Here is a 12,681-nt window from a genome sequence, read left to right as displayed (position 1 = left end):
TCCGGCGGGGGCCCAGGCCCGGAGCCGGGGGCGGCAGGGTGCAGGCTGCGGGGCGGGCCGGCCGGCCGGCGGGCGGGCGGCGTGTTGCGGCTGCGCCGGGGCTGAAATAGCTGGAGATTGCGCGGTAGGGCACTCACCTCAGAGCGGCTGCGCTACCGTGGGCCTGCGCCGTGGAGACTGCGACCGCGCCGGCTCCTCGCAGCCTCCTGCCACCAGCGGCAATGGCGAGCGCTGCCGCCTCTGCCGCCGCCGCCGCCGCCGAGGGGGGGGAGGGGAGGGAGAGGAGGCACGCACGCGACGCACGGGCTCAGCTTCCCCGCCCGGCGGCCGCCATGATGAGGAGGTCGGCGCTGCTTCAGCGGGGCTGGCCCGGAGGGGGCTCTGGGCGAGGGTCTCTCCCCGCCCCCGCGGCCTCCTAGAGCCCACGTTTAGCTTGACAGGGTTGGAGGGGGCCGGAGCCATGAAGGCAACTGGATTAGTCAAGTGTGGACTCTTGGGAGAGTGGCGCAGGCAGCCCAAGATGGTTGCTAATCTGAAAATAGTAACATTTCTCGCCCCTCAGCCCCGAGAATTATAGCACCTCCTGAACAAGCCTCGACAATCGGGAACGGGCTTCCCCGCATTTTCCTCAGCCTTGACAGTCGCACCTTCACCCTTTCTTCGGAATGACCTTTGTTTCCCGATTTCAAACCCTGCCCAGGTATTTAAGAGCAAAAATTTTTGCACAGAGCAATATTTTAATTTATCCGCTCATTCATTCGTTTGGCAAACATTTCTAGAGGGCCCTTTCTGTGCCAGTTTTGTTCTGGACACGCTGGAGATGCACCTATTAGAAAGACGAAGCCCTTGCTGTCAAGGAGTTTGTACGTTCAGTGCAGGGAGTCAGAAGCAATAGGGACCCCCAAGCAGGTGCCTGAGAAGTAAAGAGGAGTGGGTAGCAGAAAAACAATCTAATGTCAGAGACATACGAGAGGTAGTTTTTGTTCTTGGTTTTTAAAAGTGGGATCAGGAAACTACGTGCATCAGGATCAGTAGGGCTGATTACTTAAATGCTGGGCCCCAATTGGTTGTCTCCACAATCTTGGCTTGTTAGCCCAGGAAACTGCATTTTTAACAGCCCTTCCCCCCCCCCCCCCAACACACCCTGTCCTGGTCATTCTCATGAACACCATAATTTAAGAACCATTGCGTTAGGATGCATGGTTGGTTCAGGCTACCAAATCATCTCTAATCAAGATGCTGCGAAAGACTTCATGGTCTCCCTGCCAGGGGAATTGCCCTCTCCAATCCATTCTACCCCCTGTAGCTTGAGTGGTCTTTCAAAAAAGAAAACATGTCATTTCCCTGCTTAACAGGCTTAATAAGATCCCATTGCACATAAGTTAAAGCCTAAAATTCTTTGAGTTGGCTTCAAGGCCCTTGGTGACCTCACCCCTGCGGCCATCTTCGACCTCATCTGCCACAGACATCTCCCTCAGGCTGCAGCCAAATCAAGAAGCTCTCAAGTCATACATGGCAGAAAGTTCTCCCGCCTCATAATTTTTGCAAGGGCTGCTCTCTCTGCACAGAACTTTCTTCTCCATTCTTTATACCTTCTTGGCACCTGCCACTTCTTAACGCCCCACATTAATGCCTTTTCCTCCAGGACACATTCTCGAATCGCCCCCAAATTGAGTGCTTTGGCTCTTTTATCATCATACCCAGTATTTATCACTTGTGCTTATTGAGCACTCAGAATGTTTCAGGGCCTATTTTAAGTCCTTTACATACATTATCTCCTTTCTCATTTAATTCTCAAGGAAAGTCCATGAGGCAGATATACTGTTATTATTATCTCATTTTGCAGGTAGAGAAACAAGGGCATGTAGAGATTATTTGCCCAAACCCAGACAATAAGAGGTGGAGCCAGATCTGAAAGCCATCAGCTTGACCTCAGAGTTGTGCTCTTAACCATTACCAGCATTTTCACATTGCAGTTGGATCCCCACTGAGGAAGCACAAAATGAACTTAGTGGGTCATGACCAACATTTCATAAAAGAAATAGAAAATATTAGAGAGCGTCAAACTTAGTGAGGCTCTTGTTTTGTGAAGCTTTTATTTCAGATATATAAATGTATGTACATAGGTTTGTGTATTTGTACTGGATCATGATACTGGATTACTGGATTACAGCTACAAAGAGTTTGAAAGTACTGCGTACTCTTTCTCCACAGCACTTCTCAGACCATGAATCCTCCACAATCCAGAAGCTGCCAGAACGCAGGGATTTCATCTTGTTCATGATTGTATACTAGCACCTCACGCAATGCTTGGCTCATAGTAGACCTTCAGTAAACATATAATGAGAGACCTCTGTGTCCACCCTCCTCAGACATGCAAGTTATTTTCTTAAGACAAATGAGCCTGTGAAACCCAGTTGCTGTATCCAAAAGGCTCTTCATTCTGGATAACCAAAGATTCTAGAATCAGTCTCAGGGAAAAAAGCAGAAAAATCTACCCTAAGAGATTAAAAGAACTGGATTCCAATGAAGTGACAGTGATCAGCTTCACGTGGAAGTCAGAAACTGTAGACAGGATAATGTCAGAAGACAACTCCATAAGGTAAGGTGTAGGTAGTAGTTGCATTAAGAAAGAAGGGATGACTTGGGGTGCCTGGCTGGCTTAGTCAGTGAGGTGTGTGTGGCTCTTGGTCTCAGGACTGTGAATTCAACCCTGCCTAGAGCAGAAAGAAAGAAAGAAAGGGAGAAAGAAGGGAGGGAGGGAGGAAGGGAGGGAGGAAAAGGAAGAAAGGAAGGAAGAAACAAACACGGAGGGAGGAAGGAAGAAAGGAAGAGAGAGAGAAGGAAAAGAAAGAAAGAAAAAGAAAGAAAGGCAGACTGACTTAAGGTGACTTAATCTTGGCACCCAGAGCAAGGATAAAAAGAAGCCTAGACCCTTGAGAATATATTGGGAGTTCATCAGCCTTGGCAATGCAGGAGATTCCCAAGTTGGCTTTGCTTTCAATAAGCTGCTGGTCATTTGCGGATACCTGGGTGGCTCAGTTGGTTAAACGTTTGCTTTCAGCTCAGGTCATGATCTCAGGGTCTTGGGATTGAGCCCTGCGTTGGGCTCCCCGCTCAGTGGGGAGTCTGCTTGTCCCTCTCCCTCTGCCCCTCACCCCAACTTGTGCTCTCTCTCTCTCAAATAAATAAATAAAATCTTAAAAAAAAAAAAAAAAGAAGCTGCTGGTCATTTGGCTGGCTGAATTATAGTGTGTGCTAAGAACCAAATGAGTGGTCCTACAGATAATAAATGCTCCGGGTAATCAGAATTGAACTTATGTGGGTAATTTCAGAGAGATTTACTTTGATTTGGCCTTGAAGGGTGGGCAAGATTCTTATGGGCATAGAGCAGAAAGGTGAAGACCCTTTAACCGGGTGGATTGTTGTAGGAGACCGAGCAATAGGTGGAAGTGGGAGGCCTCCAAGTGTGTTTAGTAAGTAAAGCAGCAAGGTAGGTCTCAGTTGGGGCAGCCGGCTTGCAGGCCTGTCCAAGGTGGTTTGCTCACTAGTGGGACACTTGACAGGATCTGATTTGTGGGAGGCTTTTAGCTCTAGGGTTGACTGTGTCCCTTGGGGTGGGGTAGGGGGGACCATAGGGGATAAGGAAATGAAGAAAGATGGCTGAAGCAACAGTTTTCACAAGGGACCCTTCAGGACCCACTGTGTAAGAGTTCCAAGAATAGCAGCCTCCCATTTCTACTTTGGAATGTGTGCAGCCCCAGCCCCATAAGGATTACCGGGAACCTGGAACTTTGTAAACAATACAAGGGAGTTTTGCCTCTTTGGGAACACCAAGGGCTGGTCCAGGCAGGGTCTGCTTTTCCAGAGAGCGCTGGTCCCAGGAGCCACACCCCCATGCTTTCAGAGGCCACATTGTAATATGGGTTCTGGAATCAGACTCCTGGTTCAAAGCCTGGCCATACCACTTCCTACCTGTGAGACCTTGACACGCCACTCAACATTTTAAGCCTCTGTTTCTCTGCCCAGGACGTGGAGGTTAAGAGATAATATAAGGACTCCAAACAGAGCCTGGACCCAGGAAGCACATAGTAAGCGCTGGGTATTATTAGCTCTTCCTAATTACCATTAAGCATGCAGACTGCTTGGTACAAAATACTGGTATGATAGATGGTGGCTGTTGTGGTGGTGATGATGATGAATAAGTGTGAGCACATGTAAATATCCCTGGGGACTCCCCCAAAAGCTAGGGAGAGCATTCAAGGGATGCCAAGACAAGGGATTTGTGTAAGGAAGTAATGTGTTACAAGGTTAGAAATGTCAAGGTGAGTTTTTTTATGTCTGAGGATGGTTTGGGGGAAAGAGGATGGAAAAGACTGTTTACTGTTACTTTATTTAAATTAATATTTCTGTATTAAGGTAACAACTTTTAAGGTGCCTGGGTGGCTCAGTTGGTTGAGGGTCTGACTCTTGATTTCAGTGCAGGTTATGATCTCAGGGTCATAAGATCGAGCCCCAGGTTGGGCTCCACGCTCAGTGTGGGGTCTGCTTGAGATTCTTCTCCCTCTGCCCCTCCTGCTAGTGCTGTCTCTCTCGCTCAAATAAATGATCTTTAAAAAAAAAGTAATAACTTTTAAAATCTATTTTTCTTTGAGCCTTTAAGTTGATCTCATCTATTTCAAAATCTAGGAAATTTTAACAGTCATTTTCAAAGGGCCCTCCTCTCCCTGAACCCAAAGTCTGTTGATGACCCCCTTTAATATGTATTTCCTGCTTCAGATTGTTTCCTGAGTGTCTGTCCTGCCCATGAGACTTTGAACTATGATCAGGAGCTCCTGTCATATAGACACTGCACGTTCAGTCAGTTAAAACCTGGCCTCATTATCTTCCCTCAAAGCTGCTCCTCCTGTAGTCCCTGTCTCAATTAACAGTGTCTTTTGGATATAACATCTTAGAATCCTTTTTATATGATTTGTCAGGTCAATTCAACACACATTTATTGGGTACCTCTCTATACCAAATGCCAGAGTGCTGGGGATACAGTGGGAAACATGGGCTCGTCCTTGAGAAAAGGCTGATTAATGCTCCTTCAACTCAACTGGAATACACTACACTCCTTTAAATAACTATTTCACTCATTTAATGTTAAATAACCACTAAACATTTTAAACTGCATTTATATACATAATATATCTACCTTGCCTTTTAAACTCTGTATTTAAATGCCTGATCTAATAAACAGAATGTCCTCATATAAAGAATAAAAACAACAATAACTAACTTACTGAGCATTCACTAAAAGTCAGGTACTATTGCAAACTCCTGTATGAACTCATTAAATCCTTCCCAGCAATGTTATGAAATAGGTACTATAATTATACCTATTTTATAGATAAGAAAACTCAGACACAAGAAGTTAAGTTACTTGCTCCTAGTCAGATATCTAGCAAACCTAATATATTTTAAATCTAATAAATTTTAAAATCTAATATATTCAACTTTAAGTATAGTGAATGTCAAACTCTTTTTTTTTTAAAGATTTTATTTATTTATTTGAGAGAGAGAAAAAGAGCATGCATGAGTGGAGGGAGGGGCAGAGGCAGAGGGAGAAGCAAACTCCCTGCTGAGCAGGCAGCCCAAAGTGGGACTCTATCCCAGTACCCTGGGATCATGACCTGAGCCAAAGGCAGACACTTCACTGACTGAGCCACCCAGACACCCCTCAAACTCTCTCTCTCTCTCTTTTTTTTTTTTAAGTAGGCTCCATGCCCAATGTGGGGCTTGAACTCTAGACCCTGAGATTGAGTCACATGCTCTTCCCACTGAGCCAGCCAGGCCCCCCCAAAGTCTCTTTCAATACCATTTGCAAACTAATAAAAATCTCTTATACAACTCTGAAATCAATTACTGAATTATATATTTTACATTGGAATCACAAGGCTAATTTATCAGATTCTCTAATAAATTATCTACATCTTACAAACATTGAAAATACTAAATTACACAATATTATTAGAGTTAAGACAAAAATACAAATTCTGTGGATTTATTCCATCATTCTCATATATAATTCTGAACCTTTTTAGGATTAAATACTATTTATCATCCCAAGCCATTGAGGTGACTGCCTCAAGCCAGCCAATTGACTTGCCTCTGTAGGAGAATGGGGATTCCCATCTCAGTAGGCTGAGAGTGCTTTTTGGCCAAGATTTTTCAGAGAGATTCTTCTGCCACCACTGTGAACACGCCAAGTCCCTTCAATATAATCTATGTGAACAGAGTTCTCCTAGATCCTGCCCTACCCTACGGATTAGATTCCCCCTGGTGCGTAACCTAGTTCTTTCTGGACCCATTGATCAGGTTATGAGGTAGATAAAATTCTGGTAACAATCAAGTTCCTTCTTCTCTTGATTAGATCCAACTGATCTCTTCATTGGATGATTACATTTGGCATCCTTTTCCTATTCTTGACCTGTCTGCCACAATCCCAAGGTCATTCCTAATGACAAGAAAAAAGGTAGATTGGGCCAGGCCGTAGAGGGTTCTAATGGCCTTCTTAGGAATTGGTTCTTAGTTCGGGGCAACAGTTGGCTTTTGACGATTTTGAGCAAGACACTTACAAAGTCAGAATAGTGTAGATTCACCAGGAATCCAAATAAATTGAGCCACTGATCCCTAGAAGGCACTCAAGGCTCGCCACTTTTTCACTCTCTTTAGGGTGGAGTCAGGATGGTGATGGTGAGCGAGAAATTTCACCCCACCCCAAAGTCATACCCATATCCACAAAAGAAGAAAAACTTCCTGAAATTGGAGAATATGGCTTAACGTACATTTTCTAGGGGTAGAGACTTTAAAAGGTAGGAGGTTCAGGATGGGTGTGGTCTCCCTTCTACTGTCAACATATCCTGAGTGGTAACAGGCTCTCCTTGCCCTCCTTGGAGGCACCCAAGCCAGCATCTTCTCTTTTCTCCTTCTAGGAAGTCTCCAGGCCCTGGGGCTACAGCCCCACCTATGATGGATTGGACAGCCCCAGCCTTTGGGCAAAGAAGCTGCAGATTTGTCTTTCTGTCCAATTTCTCTGGTGAGGGTGGCTTTTCGTGCCACTAGGAAGTAAAGTTCCAAGACTCATGTTTGGGCATCAAGTGGGGGGGAATAGACAGAGATGACCAGAGTCCAGCCTGTCTTTCCTGACTTCTGCATTGTGGTTTGAGGCCAAATACCCAGCTAATAATAAAGTTCTCTTTTGCCTAGTTGTGTCATTGTTCCCTTTCCTTATATTTCCCCTAGTGACCTCTCGGGAAAGGGAGATGGCTGGCCTAGACAGGATTTAGGCATTCCCAGATCTCCAACAAGATATCTTCTCCATATCATCTTAATAACAGTCCTTGGAAGATATTCTGAACTCTGTAACAGACCAAAATTAGTCTGGAAATGTTTAAAAGAAATAAAAAAAAACTAACGGGGGAAATAAAGGAAAATTCAACACTGCTTGGTAACTAATGAAATACTGAGGGACTAGGAGGGCAAAAGTCAGAGGTAATTCCAAGGTTTTAAGAACTAAATGACAGAAAGATGGTGATGTGTTTGACAGTCATCTAAAGGGACAGCCAATTTAGATGGAAAGAGGATGTGTTTGGTTTCAGACAGATTGAGTGACGGGTGGCAACAGGGAAGCCATATGTTTTGGGAAGATTACTCTGGGCACAGGCAGCAGCATGGAGTGGAGGTGGGGAAGGCTGAGGCAGAGCAATCAGGCATGAATGCAAACTGGTGGTGCCCGTGGCATAGAAGGGAGGGAGGGATTTGGGAGACATCTGGAAGAAAGCTTAATAGGGGTTTGGAGACTGATTAGATCTTGAGGGTGATGGAGCAAGTGAGTTGTCCAGTAACTCCCTAATACTTACCTAATAGCTTTAGACAGTTGCTCTTTTTAAATATCATTCGCTCATTTACTTATTCAACTTATTCAACAAATACCTTGTAACAGTCACCTTTGAGTGTGACTTGCTAACTCAAGAGATTCCCCTTCTCTGGAAACTGCCCCCGTTCACAGAAATGGCCCCCGGAAGTCACTCCTATGCTTCAAAACCCTCATCCCCCATTGCTGACTGACTCAGGCATGAACTTGACCCAAGTTTATATATACTATGCCAAGTATATTCTCTCTCCTGGGAGTTTAGCATGTTTGACTAAGAGATACAGACTGGAATCATGCTAGAGCTGAGTCACATTAATGGTGGAGTTAGAGAAAAAAATCCATGAATACCACTGAGGTCCCCAAGGCTGCACTATCCCTCTAGTACCTTCTGGCCACAGATGATTAGTCTGGAAAGAGGTATCTGACTCAAGTTGGCTAATCAGATCATTTCCTGGAGATTTTGAAATTGGAATTGAGATCTCTCTCTCTCTCTCTCTAACTTTACAACTTTTTTTTTTTTTTTTAACTTTGGGAGCTGTAAGCAGAACCATTTTCCACCAAATCAACTGGGGAACAGAGACAGTCCATCAGTAGTGAGAGAAGAAGACACAAGAGAGAATTTCCCAGGGTCCCCACAGTGCTCTAGTCCCTAGTTCTATTCCTGGTATTCACAGGATCCCTGCCGATGGGTTTCCTAAGTTCCTGAATATTCTCCTAATAAATTACCTTTTTTGCCTAAAGGACTTTAAGTTGAAGTTTCTGATGGGTAGGCACTCCCAACCTAAAGAGTTCTAGTGAATGTATATCTGTGTGTATGAGGCTCTGGGCAAGACAACACAGATCCATTATGGAGCAGGCTTGAGGTCCTGTACTCAATTTGCTCAGAGTAGTGAGGAGAAGAGAAATTCTGTTATCAATAACTATGATACAGGTAAGAAGAGAAAATCCACTAGAGATATACAAAGCAAGCTCTTTGGGGACTTACAGGAGGCCCAGAACTCCTAACAGCAGGACTGGACTAGAATGAGGCAAGCAAGGAGCCACTAACTCTCAGGGTTATGTGAGAGCAAGCTTGGTGCTTCCACAACCCCGAGAGAGCGTGCCTCCTTAAATTTTGCACCTTAGGCACCTTTCTGGGCTCATCCCACGTCTTGCCCTGGCTAATAGTGAGGGTCAGGAGGACTTCATAGGGAAGTTAGGACCTGAGCTGGACCTTGGGGAGGAAGGAGTTGGACTTGGTGGCAAGGTCATATAACTCAAGGTAAAGTTAACATTATCAAAAATACTCCCGTGAGAACACAAAAGGATTGCTCTAGAATCATCAGACTCTTGAGTATGACTTAAGTATCCAGAGCGTGAGGAACGAGGGCACAGTAAGAAAAAAGGAGGGAACATAGAGTGAGACTCTGCAGGCAACAAGAAAATAGTGGTGACTGTTAAAAACTTGGAAGTGACATAATCAGAGCGGTACTTAGGAAGATTAATTGAACAGAATGGCTTGAACTAAAAAGGATGGGCTAAGGTTAAGGCAAACATTTAGAGGCTATTGTTTTAATCCAGGCAGAAAGGTGAAAGTCTAAACAAATTGGCACCAGGAATGGAGAGACTGTAGGAAAAATAATACACAATTAATACAACTTGACAATTGATTGGATGTTGGAGATGAAGGAAGAGAGGAATTCGAAATACTGCTAAACTCTGTGCAGCTATAATGAAGGATGAAAAAGCAGCTGATGAAATGATGTCCAAAATATATACATGAAAAATGCAAGTAGAACTGTGTATATGGTATGCTATTTTTTTTTTTATTTTGCCTGGGTTTTTGTTGTTTTTGTTGTTGCTGTCGAGGTATAATTGACCTATATCATTATATTAGTTTTAGGTATACAGCATAATGATTTGATATTTGTATACATTGCACAATGGTCACCACAATAAGTCTAGTTACCATCTGTTACTGTACAAAAGTTAAAAACAATTTTTTTCTTGTGATGAGAATTTTTAAGATTTATTTTCTTAGCAACTGTCAAATATGCATTACAATGTTATTGACTATAGTTACCATGCTGTAAATTACATCCCCGTGACTTATTTGTTTTATAACAAATAAGGAGGTTTGTACCTCTTGACCCCCTTCACCCATTTCGCCCACCTCCCAGCCCCTTCCCCCATCATTTGTATTTTTAAAAGGGAAAAAATGTAAATAAAAATACTTCTTACATATGCAAAATATAGGCATATATCCCTAAAGAAATACATACAAAACTTTGACATTACTGGCCTGTTAAGAGGGGAGGTGGATAATTGGTGTTCAGTAGTGGGAGAGCCTTTTCAATGTACATCAATGAACCTTTTGAATTTTGAATCATTTCGATGTGTATTACCTGGTAAAAAAACAGTTCCTTAAAATTACTGAACAAAAACAACCCCAAGGCCCAAAGATGAGGCTGAAGTATGGAGCTGGTGATAGCAGCTCCATTAACAAAAATAAAGACAGGAAGGGAAGTTCATTTGAGAAAAAAAATGATGTGTTTCAATTCTGACATACTGAGACCGGGATGCCAGTTGTATATACATCTAGTTGGAGGCATTCAGCTAGCAGTGGAGGAGGGGAGAGCTAAGCAACACAAGGTCATGAAAGAACTTTGCCAGAATAGTCACTGTAATGGTGCAAACAGAAACCAGAATTCATGGGGTGCCTGGCTGGCTCAGTCTGTAGAGCGTGTGACTCTTGATCTCAGGGTTGTAAGTTCAAGCCCCATGTTGGGTGTAGAGACTACTTAAAAATAAAATTAAGAGGGGCGCCTGGGTGGCTCAATCATTAAGCATCTGCCTTCGGCTCAGGTCATGATCCCAGGGTCCTGGGATCGAGCCCCGCATCGGGCTCCCTGCTCAGCGGGAAGCCTGCTTCTCCCTCTCCCACTCCCCCCTGCTTGTGCTCTCTCTCTCGCTATGTCTCTGTCAGTCAAAATAAAGAAATTTTTAAAAATCTTAAAAAAAAGAAACTCTTTAAAAAAATAAATAAAATTAAGAAGGAAAGAAGGAAGGAAGGAAGGAAGGAACGAACCAGAATTCATGGGTAGCCGAATAAAGGGGAAATGGGAGATGAGAGGTAACTAGAGTAGGCTATTCATTTAAGAATGATGGATAAAAAGGAGTAATGGAGAGGCTGTGGTAGCTAGAGAGAGAGAAAGTCAAGGTAGAATGAGGGAGCATTGAACATATTTTTAGGCTTCTGGAGAGGAGCCAGTAGAAAGAGAAAGGTTGAGAGTACAGGAAGAGGGAGGAATTGATGGAGCAAGGACCCTAAGGAGGAGAGAAAGCACAAGAGTGGGATGAGGCTGAAAGGAGGTGGGGCAACTTCACATTTAAGAGAAGCCAGAGGGTCAAGAAGGAAGGATGGATGAGGCTATAGATGTGAGTGTTTATAGGGGATTCATGAGGGAGAGAGGATTCAAGCTGGTTTGTCCTGTTTTCTCTGTGAGGCAGGGGACTAAGTCATCTGCTGAAAAGGGGACCCAGCAATCAATAGCTCCAGAGCAATGGTGAAGATGTAGAACAGGCCTTGCTTAGGGAGAAAGCACCATGCAAGGGCAGACAAGAGGCTGACCACTAGTGTCAAGAGCCCAACTGAAATGAGGCCCCACACAAATATGATGACACCAATCAACATGACTCATAGAGCACTTTCTGTGACTTTCCATAGCAGCCCACAGACACTCAGGTGGCCAATACATAGTTTTGTTTCCTTGTTTTGGGCTTTCTCTTTTCTTGAGAGTCAACTTAGGTTTGTTTATTTTTAACTGTGGTAAAATACACTCTACTGGTTTGCTCAGGCTGCCATTATCAAAATACCACAGACTGGGTAGCTTACACAACAGAACTTTATTTTCTTACAGTTCTGTAGACTAGGAGTATGAGCTCAAGATGTCAGCAGGTTTGGTTGCTTCTGATGCCTCTCTCCTTGGCTTGCTGAAGGCCACCTTCTCGATGTGTATTCGTATGGTCATCTCTCTATGCATGTAGCTGTTTGTTATCTCTCTTTCTCTGTGTCCAAGTTTCCTCTTCTTCTAAGGACACTGGTCATGTTAGGGCCACCTTAACAACCCCATTTAACTTAATTACTTCTTAAAAGACCTTATCTCCAAATACAGTCACTCCCTGTGACTTAACTCCCAGCATTCTGAGGTGCTGGGAGTTAAGACTTCAACATATGAATTTCAAGGGGATGCAAGTCAACCCATAACATGCATATAATAAAAAATTTATTATCTTAACCATTTTTAAGTGTATAGTTAAGTGTTTTGTTTTATTTACATATTCATTATGGCTTGTGAGTCTCACTTGCTTTCTATAGTAAGAAGATATCCCAGGGCCAAATAAAATTTCTTAGGCTCATTCCTGCCACATACTAGTAATCAGCCATTCCTATTAGTGGGGAAGGGTATTTAGGGACCACAATCTAGATACTAGGAGTAATCATTGCTATTGGGTTGTCATCTTCAATGGATAATTCTATGATAATGCTATCTCTTTATATTTGAAGTGTATTTCTTCTAGATAGCAAATACTTGAAATTTGCTTTTTGTTCTAGTCTGATAATCTGTGCCTTTTAATTGGGGTGTTTAGACCATTTCCATTTAATGTGATTATCAGTATGGTTGGTTTAAATTTATCATCTTGTAAAGTGTATAGTGTTCCATGTGGGTTTTGCTCCCTTTTTATATTTGCCCATCTTCTTTTGGGTTGAGGATTTATTTTTC

General features: G+C 43.5%; 1 protein-coding gene and 1 long non-coding RNA gene across 9 annotated transcripts in view; one reads left to right on the top strand and one right to left on the bottom strand.

Annotated features, from left to right (window-relative positions):
• Positions 1–263, bottom strand: part of NRF1 (nuclear respiratory factor 1) — a 147,727-nt gene extending 147,464 nt beyond the window's left edge. For 6 of the 7 annotated variants that reach the window (XR_012380324.1, XM_025865597.2, XM_025865602.2 and 3 more), the window contains exon 1: positions 138–263. The gene's annotated coding sequence lies outside the window, so the exon portion shown is untranslated. The remainder of the gene's footprint in view (positions 1–137) is intronic. The other variant, XM_073899188.1, reaches the window with a different exon arrangement.
• Positions 264–335: 72 nt separating this feature from the next.
• On the top strand, positions 336–7,241 carry LOC141373904 (uncharacterized). Of its 2 annotated transcripts, none has more exons than XR_012380325.1 (3): positions 336–700; positions 2,215–2,602; positions 6,978–7,241. It is a non-coding gene; the product is annotated as an uncharacterized lncRNA (long non-coding RNA). The 2 variants fall into 2 exon arrangements; XR_012380326.1 differs by lacking the exon at positions 6,978–7,241 and adding an exon at positions 6,718–6,802.
• Positions 7,242–12,681: the final 5,440 nt, after the last annotated feature.

Source organism: Callorhinus ursinus, unplaced genomic scaffold (assembly GCF_003265705.2).
Source record: "Callorhinus ursinus isolate GAN/ISIS: 27379988/994484 unplaced genomic scaffold, GSC_fseal_2.0 scaffold12, whole genome shotgun sequence".
Lineage (NCBI taxonomy): Eukaryota > Metazoa > Chordata > Mammalia > Carnivora > Otariidae > Callorhinus > Callorhinus ursinus.
The sequence above is the reverse complement of the archived record's forward strand: the minus strand, read 5'-3'. Positions and strand labels throughout refer to the sequence as shown.